Genomic DNA, 13,483 nt, shown 5'->3' on the forward strand with positions numbered 1-13,483 from the left:
AGAGGTCAGATGGCGCTAACAGGTAGACCTGCCAGGAGGGAGTTACAGTAGTCCAGATGTGAGATGACCAGAGCCTGGACCAGAGCCTGGACCAGAACCTGGACCAGAACCTGCGCCACCTTCTGAGTGAGAAGAGGACGTATTCTCCTGATGTTGTGCAGCATGTATCTACAGGAACGTGTTGTTGCAGTGATGTTGGCAGAAAGAGAGAGTTGACTGTCGAGTGTCTCTGAGGTTCCTAGCAGTCAGGATCGGGGATAACACAAAGTTGTTGAAGGTAGTAGTCAGGTCGAGGGTGGGAGAGTCTTTCCCTGGAAGGAAGAGCAGTTCGGTCTTGTCGAGGTTGATTTTCAGGTGGGGTGAAGACATCCACTGAGAGATGTCAGTCAGACAGGTGTTTCAGATCGGGGAAAAGAGAGGATTAGTTGGGTGTCATCAGCACAGCTGTGGTAGGAAAAGCCATGGAAGTGAATGACAGAGCCGAGAGAGTTGGTGTACATAGAGAAGAGGAGGGGACCCAGGACGGAGCCTTGAGGGACACCAGTAGTGAGAAGACAAGGTTCAGACACAGATCCTCTCCAAGTTACCCGGTAGGCGAGGTCGTTGAGGTAGGATGAGAACAGGGAGAGAGTAGAGCCTGAGACACCGAGGTCCTGAAGGAGGAAAGAAGGATCTGGTGGTTCACTGTGTCAAATGCAGCAGAAGGTCTAGAAGGATCAGGACAGAGGACAGAGAGGCTGCTCTAGCAGTGTGAAGCTGCTCAGAGACAGAAGGAGGACTGTCTCTGTTGAGTGGTCTGTTGAAACCAGACTGGTGGTCAAGAAGGTTATTATGGTGGAGAAAGGAGGAGAGTTGATTGAAGATAGCTCGTTCGAGAGTTTTGGAAAGAAAGGGAAGAAGAGAGACGGGTCTGTAGTTGTTTACTTCAGCCGGGTTGAGGGGGGGTTTCTTCAGGAGAGGGTTCACTCTCTCCTCCTTCAGCGAGTTCGGGAAGCAGCCAGTTGACAGAGAAGTGTTGATGAGATGGGTGAGAAAAGGAAGAAGGTCAGGAGCAATAGACTGGAGAACGTGAGATGGGATGGGGTCAAGAGGGCAGGTGGTTGAGGGGGGGGTGGAGGTTACCAAGGTGAGAACTTGATTGGGAGACGGGGGGGTGAAAGAGGAAAGCGAAGGGGATGAAGATGAAGATGATGAACATGTAGTTATAGAAGCTGGGTTTGAAAATGAGGAGCGTATGTCATCAATCTTTTTAGTAAAGTAGTTGACAAAACAACACTGACACATTTGAACGGAGGCCACTGCAAATTTAAATTAGGATTTATTCATTTATTGTATAATGATGCAGTTGCATCTCGCCTGCATCTGCCATGCAAGGACTTGAGTGGAAATAGAAACTAAACCAGGGCGCTGGGAGCACTTGTGCATTAAAGATGATTTAGCGATGATGTAGCTTGCCAGCTCGGACCACTGATTCTCCAGACCTGCTCGCTGGCATTCTGTATCATCAGATTTCCTCTGCTTTTATTTTGTAGTGGTAAAGTAACTAAGATGCTTTGGGGGAAATGCATTGGAATAAAAGTATATACGTTATTTAGGAAATGTAGTGAAGTAAATTTGAAAGTCGACAGAAATATGTAAACTACAGATACTCCCAAAAATACTTAAGAAACATTCATGAAACAGAAAAATTCCCTTTCGAGTGTAGCAGAGGCCGGCAGCAGCTTTAGAGGACAGACAAATCCAGAGTGTTGCAAGAAAGTCAAACTGAACAGGATAAAACGCGTGAAACAAGTTGTGAGCATCGCAGATGACGAACACACTGCAGAGGCTTTTCACAGTCTCTGTGACATTGTGCAAACAAGCTTTGGTTTACAGTAAGTAGCATGTTAACAGTAACCCTGGTAGGTTTACAGACAGTTCCATCGGGGGGCTGTGAAGAGGAGGCACCGTCTCTCACAGGAAACCTTTCAGAGCAGATGGTTGCCTGGGTGTGCAGCCTCAGTGGCGATGCCTCCTGCCCCTCTCTTCTTTTTTTTTCCGTCACCCTGGCATCATGCAGCTCCTTCGTGGAGGGCAGCTGACAGCCATTCACCCACTCATCAGTGCACACATCATGTTGGAGCTTGTCCTTGGTGTGGGAGGAGGCAGATTAGAACCAGATTGCGGTGGAGGATTTGTGGATGTTTTCAATCACTGATCTACAAAAATGGAGCAGGATTGGTGCGGGATAATGCCGGGCTTCCCTTGCGTGCTGTATGGAGAGTTTTATTGGAGATTTTGGTTATGGTGTAGCATTTTGCAATGTCCTTGATCTTTCTTTTTGCAATATCTATAAGTTTGGGGAAGATCGTTGGCGAATACATAATAGGTTCAGGTATGGTTATGATTTCACAGCTTTCTAAAACCACCTCATGAATGCACAAACACTGAGAGATCTAGAATGCCAAAAACAGCAATAAAAAAAAACATCTGCATAATCACCTGCTTTGCACCAGTTTTATCATTTAAGCTGTTTGTCAAATGCCAGATGCCATTGTCGGTCTCTCCCGAGGGGTACGCATTGAAAACACTCGATTGAGGTGAGAGAAAAATCTGGGTTAAATGAAACAAGCATTAATTACAAGTGTGTTAGAAGAAACTCTGGTGTCTTGCCTAAGACCTGAATGTGTTACACATCCGTCAACCACCCTGACCTTCACATCATTACTTTCTGCCTCTATATGGAGGGTGCATTATTTCCTGCCAAGGTATTACATTTATAATACAGGGTTCAAAGATTACTGTATTGCGTAATTAGATAGAAGAGGGGGAAAAGAAGCCAAAGTGTCTTGTCAAGGACTCAATATTTAGGGCAAAATGTATAATATTTAAATTATTTAGGGTTAAGAGGTAATGACTAGTTGATAAAGAGGATAATAACATAATACTCTAAGCTCTGTTGATTCTAGAAGCATCCTTCCTCGTCGTCTGATCTCCACATGTTGATGCATCTCGATCACATGATGCCGCCACCTGTTTCCCCGTCCTCGCCAGACATTTCCTTCGTTGTCACGAGCTACTTCCTCTTCCCGTTCGCATAATTCGTCCGAATCGAACCCTCGCTCTTCATCACTGACCATTTCCTTCCCCCTGGCAAACTCTTCGCCTTTGAAGAAACCACACAGACACCACAGACACACAGTCTTGCCTGAGTTTACAATCAGCTTGACCCGTGTGCTACAACGAAATCAGCTCGGCCACTATTGACATTTGCTGTTGCGACATGAAAAGCGCAAGCTCTACCTCTGTCTCTCTCTTTTCTTCTTTCTCTCTGTGGTTTGTTTCTAATGCATTCTACCCCTTCAGTGGCCTCCAGCCAGCCTCGTTCTTATGTTCTTTAACAATGGAGAGGGAGGAGGTCACTTGATGCCTCTCCTCAGCTCGGCTCTGCTCTCTTTGGCTCTCCTCATATTCCCTAATATGCTGTGTCCCAGTGTCTCTTTTCTTCTGCTCTCCTCTCCATCTGCTCCCCTCCCCTCTGCTCCCGTCGTCTTCTCCCCAGCCCTCTGGGTGAGCTTGTCCTACCAGGATGTAACTAAGCTCGCTCTCTCGCCGTCTCCCTCGCTCTCTCAGGAGAAAAAGAAAGAGCTGATTCGTCTTCAGAGGACGGCGTGGTTCTCGAAAGACTTCAGTAACGTGTTGTACATTATTGACAGATGTTGCAAATATGTAGTGCAACACAATGAATAGGCAACAAGAATACCCAGAACTTCATTATATGGGCAAAAGTATGTGGACACACAGATGTGTGTGATTCCTGGTCTCTTGTAGAAAAAAACCCCAACATAAAATGCTGCTGAAATAGCTCCTTTTTCGTAGAAGTCTTTTGTAAAGAATTTCCTCAGAATCTGGGAACTTCAGCTTCAGGAATTCGCTCCCATTCAGCCACAATTTTATTTGGGAGGTCGGACATTAATGTTCAGCGGTACATTCTGGATTGCAGTTATTGTTCCCATTCATCCTGAAGGCGCTGACGGAGCTGGAGGTGCTTTCTCCGTGATCTTCCCCTTTAAAGGTTGAAATAAAAAATGTTTTCTGATTTAAAAAAAAATATATACATATTTTTTTTTTTTTGTTGAGTTCAAGGATATGTTGTCAGTGAATACAGCATTCAGACCGTTCATTTTCTCCTTTTAAAAGGCCCTCTAGTGTGCGCAACAGGGAGTGAGTGCGTCATGTGCCCTAAGATTCAGCACTGACTGTCTTCAGTTCAGAAGTCATCCACGCTAATGATCTATAGATGCTTTATCCTGAACGTTCAGGGGCTCGAGGCTATCCCAGCTGACTTAGGTCGGAGGCAGCCCACGGCCAAAGCACAGACGCATCCAAAAGATATCAGTTTAATATCTTTGCCAATGTTCAGATTTTGTCGACTGCAGAGCCAGAATGATACTGAACCCATCACAGACGTCAAACAGACGTGATCTGAACGTCTCTCTGACGTTGCGTGTTTGCTGGGAGGGTGCACCTTGGACCGGTCGCCAGTTCATCACGGGACAGAAAGACAGACAGCTATGTTCACATTCACACCGTGACCAATTTAATTTGTTGTCACATTTAGTTCAATGTAAAACTAGCTTAGCACTGCACAAAAGGTTAATCTAGCTAAAGGGCTGTAACGATGAATTTGATTGAGTCAGCTCGGTTTATAGTGTTGTTATTGTCTCAATTAATCACACAGCTGACATGTTCAAATATTGTAGTTTAATGCTACAAAATGTCATTGGAAATAAATCAATATTTCCTTTTTTTTTAGTCTGGTGACAGCAGAAGTCTGTCAATGCCAGAGTGGAAATACTCTGTTGTATAAAATATCCTCGTATCCTCCATCAATAAGATTCAGAGTAAAAGGACCCAGTCAAAACCACGAAAAAAAAGCTCCTAGCAAATATACGACTTTTAAATTAGTCCGAGAGGTAGAAAATCTTCGCTCTTTCATTCGACCTGTAAGTGAAGCTGTCCGTTATGAGATATTAAAATGAGTTTTTCTTAGTTTCCTTCCCTCTGTGTCTCTTTACTCTTTACGCCATCCAGAGCTGCTGCATCAGGAGCCAGCAGCTACTGCAGCCTCATGAGCTCCATGTGGAGTCAGCAGAGGAACTTGCCATCAGGTCCTTGATCGACCTCCCCTTAACCCCCCCCCCCCCCCCCCCCCTACTCCCCTCCATCCCTCCATCCCGGTCCTGGACCATGCTGGCGGCCATGATGAATGATTCATTCCCCAAGCAAAAAAAGAGCTGACTCATCGTTCCGTTTCAGCTCCATATTTCCGAAGTGGGCAGAAGCTAAATGGCTTTACCAATAGCCTTGCCTTCACACCAGCTAGCTACCTTCTTGTTCTGCTGCTGAATGTGCAAAAGAAGGAGCATCAAAATGTATTGCTGCACTTTGAGTATATGCCAATGGCGTATTTATCTCAGTCGGCTGCAGTTAATTATTACAGTGGGGCGTGTCTGCATCATTTTTTGAAACGCATGTGTTTTATCTAATTGGCTGCCACATGAGGTCATTTCTCAATTCAAAACTACCTCACCTGATCGTTTATTGAAATGTCACGTTAAAAGCTGAGGTCACTAAACAGTCTGAAGAATCTGACGGGAGCGAATGTCTGTGTCTTTGAAGATATTGGCTTTGAGGACATAGAAAATATTCACACACTCCCAGTGTGGCACACTGAGATGAAGGACATTTTAGTTCTGCACTGCTGCAGTGGGCTAATGGTCAATAACACATTTATTTTCATCACAGTACGTGTGTGTATGGGGGAGGGGGAGGAGAGGATGGGGGGGGGGGGGTGTACGTGCATGCTTGTGTGTCCCTCACTTTCTTCTCCGGCAGTTATTATGGACATTTGAAATTCTGTGCCAGCTTCTAGATTGAGCGGGGGGGGATTACTCATCTGCCTCAGATATTGTGCTCCTTGGTGGTGCTTGGCTTTGCGGCTGACTTAATGAGAGTGGAAGGCTTTGTTGTTGTGAATTTCTCTATTCATCCAAAAGAGGAGGAAAAGGTGCTCCACTGAGGGGAAAGCGGAAAAAATAAGAAAAAAAAAATAAGGTAGCTACTCTCAGCTGCTTTTCCTGGTGAAAAGGAATGACAACTAATACCTGAGGGCACTTCCTTATCTCCTGCCTGTCAACACAGACAGGCCATATCATTCAGCGGGAGCTTTACTCAGTGGGAAAAAGCCATCCACCAATGGGAATAAGCCCTTTCTTGGAAACAGCGATGCTCTATCTCTCGCTGTGACTCTGTAACCTTTATCATACAGTGTTTATGGAAGAATGGTTCCTCACTCTGCCAAATACTGAGACTTTCTTTCATTTCCTGATTTCAAAGCAGGGCTGAGATGTTCTCGGCTTAGAGGAAACAGGATGAGGTGAAGAGGCAGGAAGTGCATTGTGGGACAAAGATGTGATTATGGGGGTGAGAAGAGAAGATCAGGTTGAGATTCAAAAGATGTGCTGACCGCAGGTGGTGTTATTAATGCGTGTGTGTGTGTGTGTGTGTGTGTGTGTGTGTGTGTGTGTGTGTGCGTGTGCGTGTGCGTGTGTGTGTGTGTTTGAGGATCACACTTGAAATGATGATGCAGTTTTAAAAGTCGGCTCTCTTTAGTTGCACACAACAACCATGACTGAGACTGAGACAGAAAAAAGTTGGGATTTTATTTTAGAAAAGAAAATGAACGGGACAGAAACTCTGACCCATAGGTGTCAACATTTTGGAGATTCAGCCCCCACCTTTCCGCCACCTGTACTCGACATCAGCTTTGAAAATGTGAGAAGCACGATTTCTATTAAGAATTTAGTGGTAAACGAAGTGTTAAAATAAATCAAAATACGATTCATATTTTAGATTCTTCAACGTCGACACGACTTTCTTCACTCATTATTCTCTTCAGCCGCCATGAGGTCATGACCTGAAGGACTTCCGTATATTCTCAGCTCCCGTGAGCTGTTATTCCTTTACTGTTCATCCCGAGTCATTCCAGTGTAAATCAGGTGATTTGTGGAGGTCAGGTCACTTCTCGGTCAAACGGCCCCCACAGAGCCTGGAGGTGATGTTTGGGTCATCGATGCTTCAATTAAGGTTAACCAGACGGGCTGGTGTGTCTGAGCAGGATGTCGTGGTAGCCGTGCTGGTTAAGTGATCATTGACTTTCCACTGCTCTCTAATGTCTACTCTTTGTGTTTGGTTCAAACAGTTGATGTTGAGATCCTGCCGACAGCATAACAAACAAACAATGACAACTTTGAGGAATCTAAAATCTCCAAAGTGAGCTCATTTTCAAGTTGACTGCGATTTATTATTGGAAACTTACACGCAATTTAATAAAGGTAATTACTTTTTTAGTGGACACGTTTGTTTTTTTTACCACCAATCACCTTTTGTTATGATTTCTAAAAACGTTTTTTATAAATGAGGACTCAAAATACGTAATAATGTTATGTAGAGACCCACCGTTAAAAAACGAAACAGCGCTGCTGAGGTCTGATGGCAATTTCCTGATGAAATTGTGTGCTTCCTCTCACCTGTATACACACACACACACACACACACACACACACACACACACACACACACACACACACACGCGCGCGCGCACACACACACACACACAAATGTCTTCCAAGAAGAAATCAATGACCTTCTGTGGGAAGTCGAGATATGCCACAATCCACTACACAGTCAAATAAACAGCCCACTGGCAGACGATGTTAAATGAGGTTGGGAGGCGATAAAACATTTGGTTGCAGGAAAGTGTTCAAAGACAAAGTGTTCTTTCTCTAATGGTCAGGATTTTTCCTTTAAAAAAAACAATGGTGGGTTGGTAAATTTATTCTGTGCCATGACAATGTCCAAAATCCTAATTTATAATGTCAGAATGCTGAAAATTTCTACAGTCGTAGGAAACAAAATAAAAATAATTGGACAAGCAAACATTTGATCCTCTCTGATACAATAAAGGTGGTATACTTTAACAACACCGCAACAATAGATCTAATATTCTTTCATGTAAAAAGTAAGTATACCTTTGGCTGCATAAGCTCGTATTGCCCCCTTTTAGCAGCAGTAACTTCTCATTTGCATTTTGCGTAACTATCCAACAGTCTCTCACATCAGCCTGCTGAAATTTTTACGAGTTTTCCATGCAAAATTCCTTCAGTTGCAAGATGTTTGGGGGGTTTTCATTGCATGTCTTTTCAAATCATCCCACAACGTTCCAGTGGGACTCAAATCCTGGCTTTGACGAGGCCGTTGCACAACCCTCCATTTCGTCTTTTGGAGCCATTTCTTGATGGATTTTCTAGTGTGCTTGGAGTCATTATCCTGTTGAAAGGTCCACTTGCGGTTTAATTTCTTGTCTGATGGCCTCACATTATCTTCAAGACCTCCACTCTTCAAGGCTTTTCCTGGTGCGCTTCCCATGCAGGTCAAAGTTGAAGAATCGTTATCTCATTGCATATGCATGCACTTTGACATCAGCAGTTGAAAGAGTTACCTGCAGATCCTGTGATTAAATTTTATGAAAACTTTTTTTTGTATCAGACCGTCTGCTGTTGGGCTGAATTTTCTAGGGTTGCTAGTTCTGGACAAAATTGTAGGTGTCTTAAAATCTATACGTTTCAGAATCCAATATTTATTTATAGACACTGTTTCAAAGAGAATCAAGTTTTTGCCTGCTCAAACTATGTTGAACAATTCAACAATTTCCATAACATTGTTCACATCACATCACATCACATCACATCACATCACATCACATCACATGTGGCTCATTTTTTGCTTTTGGCAACAATAGCAAGACTAAACGTCTATAGTCGTGCTAACAGCCTGCTGCTTTGGGCTTTTTACTAATATCGGAATCAATCAAAATCAAAAATGAGGCTTGATAATGGCAGTAGATAAAAAGTTAGGGAATCACCAAAGGAATTGCAACTCAAATTAAACGGCAATCCATCTGAGAGTTCGATGAAACCACAAATCCACACCTTGTGGTGGCCCGATAGAAGTAAAGGGATCAGAAAAGTCAGTAGGATCCACTGTCTGAGACCTAAAATGTGGGTACAGACTTTAGTGCCGAACCGTACAATGTCAATATCAAGATCAAAGAATTCATTATTATTCACCCTCTGGGCACGATAAATGTCTCGAGCAAATTTCATGACAATCCATGTAATATTTCACAAAAAAAAACCAAAGATATCTGTGTCACGAAGAGACCTGGAAAAAAAGTCAAGGAATCATCAGCATGATTTATTCCCTGAAGATCAGGAATGTCTGCACAAAAAATGACCAAAATGCTGCACAGAACATTTAGGTTTGAGGTTTTATACCGAATACGTTATATAATAAACAATATTCCTACGCAGGTTGAACATTATTATTGATAACAGGAGCGACTGAGTTATTGAAAAAAAAATCAAATTCTACATGAATACCAAAAATTGGGATTTTACAGCACATACAGGCATTTTTTAATAACCTGTTTTTCCCTCTGATACTTTCACTGTCAGCTCTACCCAGTAACTGCAGAAGTCTTGTAGTCTATGTCTGATAATGACAGTGATGATGAAGTATTGAGGACCCTCAGTCTCCAGAGCTCTGAGTGGCTCACATCCACTTCTATCTCTCTGTAATGTGATTGGTCGCTGAGTTAATTGCAGAGGTCACAGATGGATGGGGAATTGAACTTCTTCCTTGGAGACTACGAAAACTAGATCACAGAGAAGGAGACAGCATCATTAAAAGTAAACTGTCGCTATGATAATAAAGACTGATTGTGTGACCATTTCTTTGTCCTTTGTAAAAGATCACAGTGATTCAACGTTTAAAATTAAATTAAAGAATTCCTTTAGTGTAAATAAGTCAAGAGCAAGTAAATAATAGGACTGAGTCAATATTCCTGCTAGTTTAATTAAACCAAACAAAAAGTATTTGAATTAAGATAATTTGGCATTTGAAGTAAGTTGTTTGTTTTTTCAAAAGTGTTCTTATTTGACACACTCTTAGCCGTTATTTTAAATGTAGTCATTTAATATTGATACTTGTGTGTTGTTATTATTTAATGGTGTTAGAATCAGCTGTCGGGATTAGTTGGACATTTTGGATGTGTGGATCCAGGAAGTACTCAGTGCTTCAAACAATATGGCAAAAATAATATTTTAGATACAAACATATACAGTGAAGGAAATAATTATTTGATCCCTTGCCGATTTTGTAAGTTTGCCCACTGACAAAGAAATGAATGGTGTATAATTGTAATTGTAGGTTTATTTTAAGTGAGAGACAGAATATTAAAAAGAAATTTCAGAAAATGACATCATATAAAAGTTATAAATTGATTTTCATTTGATTGTGTGAAATAAGTATTTGATCCCATACCAAAACATGACTCAGTACTTGGTGGAGAAACTGTCGTTGGCGAGCTCGGAGGTCAAATGTTTGTTGTAGTTGGTCTCCAGGTTTGAACGTCTCAGGAGGGATTTTGGTCGTCTTCTCTTTGCAGATCCTTTCCAAATTAATCTCCAGATTTTTTATTTTTTTATACTCTGTCTCACTGTTAAAACAAACCTACCATTACAATTAAAGACCATTCATTTCTTTGTCAGTGGGCAAACTTACAAAATTGGCAAAGGATCAAATAATAACTATTTCCTTCACTGTAAGACAGGACAGTATTACAAAACCATGTAAGATCAGATAAAAACATATAACTTATAAATGTAAGATAAGAAGGTATTCTCGTTATTTTTAAAAAAGGGGAATAATATCCAATATAATAGAATTTTAAAAAGTTTTACTCAACAGCAACACAATTTGAACTCAATTAAAAGCCTGCAAAAAAGATAACTGTTATGTTAAATAACTAAGTAACCGCTATGGTGGAAGAATATTAATATAAAGTAAAATAAATACATACAAATGCACTTGTGTTGAGTCTGCAAAGGGTCACAAAACAGCATATTACTGCCGGATTTAATAAAGAAAAGTCACAACAACAATCCGTAAAAACAATTCTGATGGAAATGTTGCAGGTCAACACTAACATAATGTGGCATTTGAAATATATACATAATTCAGTCTTCACATGCATTTCTGCCTCCATATTGATACCCACGGAGACCAACAAGATGAAGAGACATGTGAATCTGTTCCTGGGAAAGTCAGGATTAATGATTGAAAACAAGTGGGCAAAACTGAGAAACATACCAGTGAAGAATATACAACTATATATACAGATGCTTTTGGAGAGCCGGGATCAGACCCGAGCAACGCACATCAATAGGAGCTTCTTCGCACTGCCATTACCACTCATTGTCTTTGAATAGAAAACATTTCTGTGCTGCTAAAAGCTTGTCAATGGAAGTCATTCTGAAGGTGAAACTTGAGGGTTACAGCTCCTGACATTTGTTCAAGTGGTAATTCTTAATTCGAAGCACATCAGATATTCATTGAGGGCTGCACGACTTAATAAGAAGTGCTGACCTCTGTTCTTTAATGGACATGCAAAGGAGTAGCTGAGGATCCATTTAGAATGACAGTGTTGGTCTGAACCACCAGTTCCTCTCCTTCACTATGACAAGAAAAGACACACTTTTTGTTTAAGGAACGTTTAACAAGAGCTTTTCTTGTTTAGACCTGTTTGTTTTCTGTTCCTCTGTGAGGTTTAGTTTGACCTGAAGATCTCGTGTAACTACTGTGTTCCTCAAGGCAGTGACTGGTAGATGTGGGAGGGGTTAAATCATTGTGAGTTTACCTCTTAGTGTCTATTCTATTATCAGGTCGAAGGAAGTGGATGAACTCGGTCTACCATTTCTTTTTCTCTAGATGTGAAAATAAGAAGTGGCCACTTGCTTTCGGAGGAACTTGTAAAACCTACGTCAGCCTAGACTCATGACAGGATGTCAGATACTTTTGGGTTCAGGAAAAGACCACAGATTAGATTAAACATGACAAAGATTGCAATCTAGTTCGGGTTTGGTGAACGAAAAGATCGTGATTTGTGTTGAAATACAGGCATGAGTAAACTTACATTAAGTTTGGGTTACTTGAAAGAAATCCACGTAAACTTTGATCCTCTTACTGACTTGAACGACATTGTCTTTGTCACTCTTTCTATTCCATTTACACCGGCACCAACTGGTACCGTTGTGTTTCTCTCTGACGCCAACACCTGACCTCGTACAGTCTTAATCAGTCTAGGAAGAAAGAAAGCATACGGCCTATGAACATTTCTTTGGGTAATACTCTAAACCAGGAGAAAACAGAAACCGAGCCAAGCCCCTCCATTGGTATCCAGATGTCATCGCCCTTTTTCTAGCAGAGGAGTTTGACGACATATGTCTTCGGTAAATGTGTCTTTCTGAGAAGAAGAAACCTTCATGTTAGCTTCACTCTCAACAATCTGTACCAGTAAACACAAGAAGCCCGAGAGGACCAATTACAGCTCTCACGGCCTCGTGGATAGTAACTCCTCGCTTTGAAGCTTGAGCACGCAGCCGCTGCAGGTCGTAACCCTTCGTGCAGAAGCATGAATGAAATTACCAACTTAACACGTGTTCGGTAGCTTATTAGCACCTTGTTTTGCAGTTTGTGATAGGTGTGACATTTCATGTGGTTTAGAAGCTAAAAGATACCATTTTATTTGGTCATTGCATTTCCTCCAGAAAATACTAGGAATGGTAGTTTCGTGCCTCTCGTCTACAAGTCCACCGGGCTTCATGCAGAGCATAAAATCCATCTCTCATGGTAGAAATGTTTCTTTCATCTGTAGCTATTCAGCTCTGTAGAAGCAAAATAAGAGTAGATGTTTGAAAAAAAGCTTCCTAAAACCCATTTAACCAGTAAATATTTACTTAATTGGCTGTTCACGCATCTTCTATGGTGTATATATATATATATATATATATATATATATATCATCCTCTTCTGTCCCTCTTTTTTTCATTCTTCATATAAAGTACTTCTTTTTTTTGTGCTATAAAATTAAAAGTTTGCTTTCTGTTGCTCGAAGAACAGAAAAGCCAGAAAGATCGATGAGTTGTTGTTTCTTGGTTACAGGAGTGTTGAGTGTTGGGCCTGTTTTGCTGCAGCCTTCCTCGTGGTTGGACCTCTGCATTCCTTTCCAGAGGCAGGGTTGGTCTCTGCGCCAGGGTAAGCTGGAGTAACAGATGGTTGCTGGAGCAAGTCTGGCCTTTCCCCTTCTCTCTCTCGCTCTCTTTCACTTCCTCACTCTCTCTCCTCACAATAACCCCACTGCTGTTCTCATGGTAACACTATCTGCCAAGTCTGAAGGATTGGATTTTTGCAGGACACATGAGCTCAGCACTGTAGCAGCAGTGGACACCCTGCTCTCACTATCTTTCCTCCTTCCCTCCTGCACCTTCATCTTTCTTTCTGTGTCTACTGAATGTTTCATTGCTTCCTCCTCGCTGGCCCA

Source organism: Embiotoca jacksoni, unplaced genomic scaffold (assembly GCF_022577435.1).
Source record: "Embiotoca jacksoni isolate LCO1_2020_lvr unplaced genomic scaffold, fEmbJac1.0.p SCAF_10, whole genome shotgun sequence".
Classification (NCBI taxonomy): domain Eukaryota; kingdom Metazoa; phylum Chordata; class Actinopteri; family Embiotocidae; genus Embiotoca; species Embiotoca jacksoni.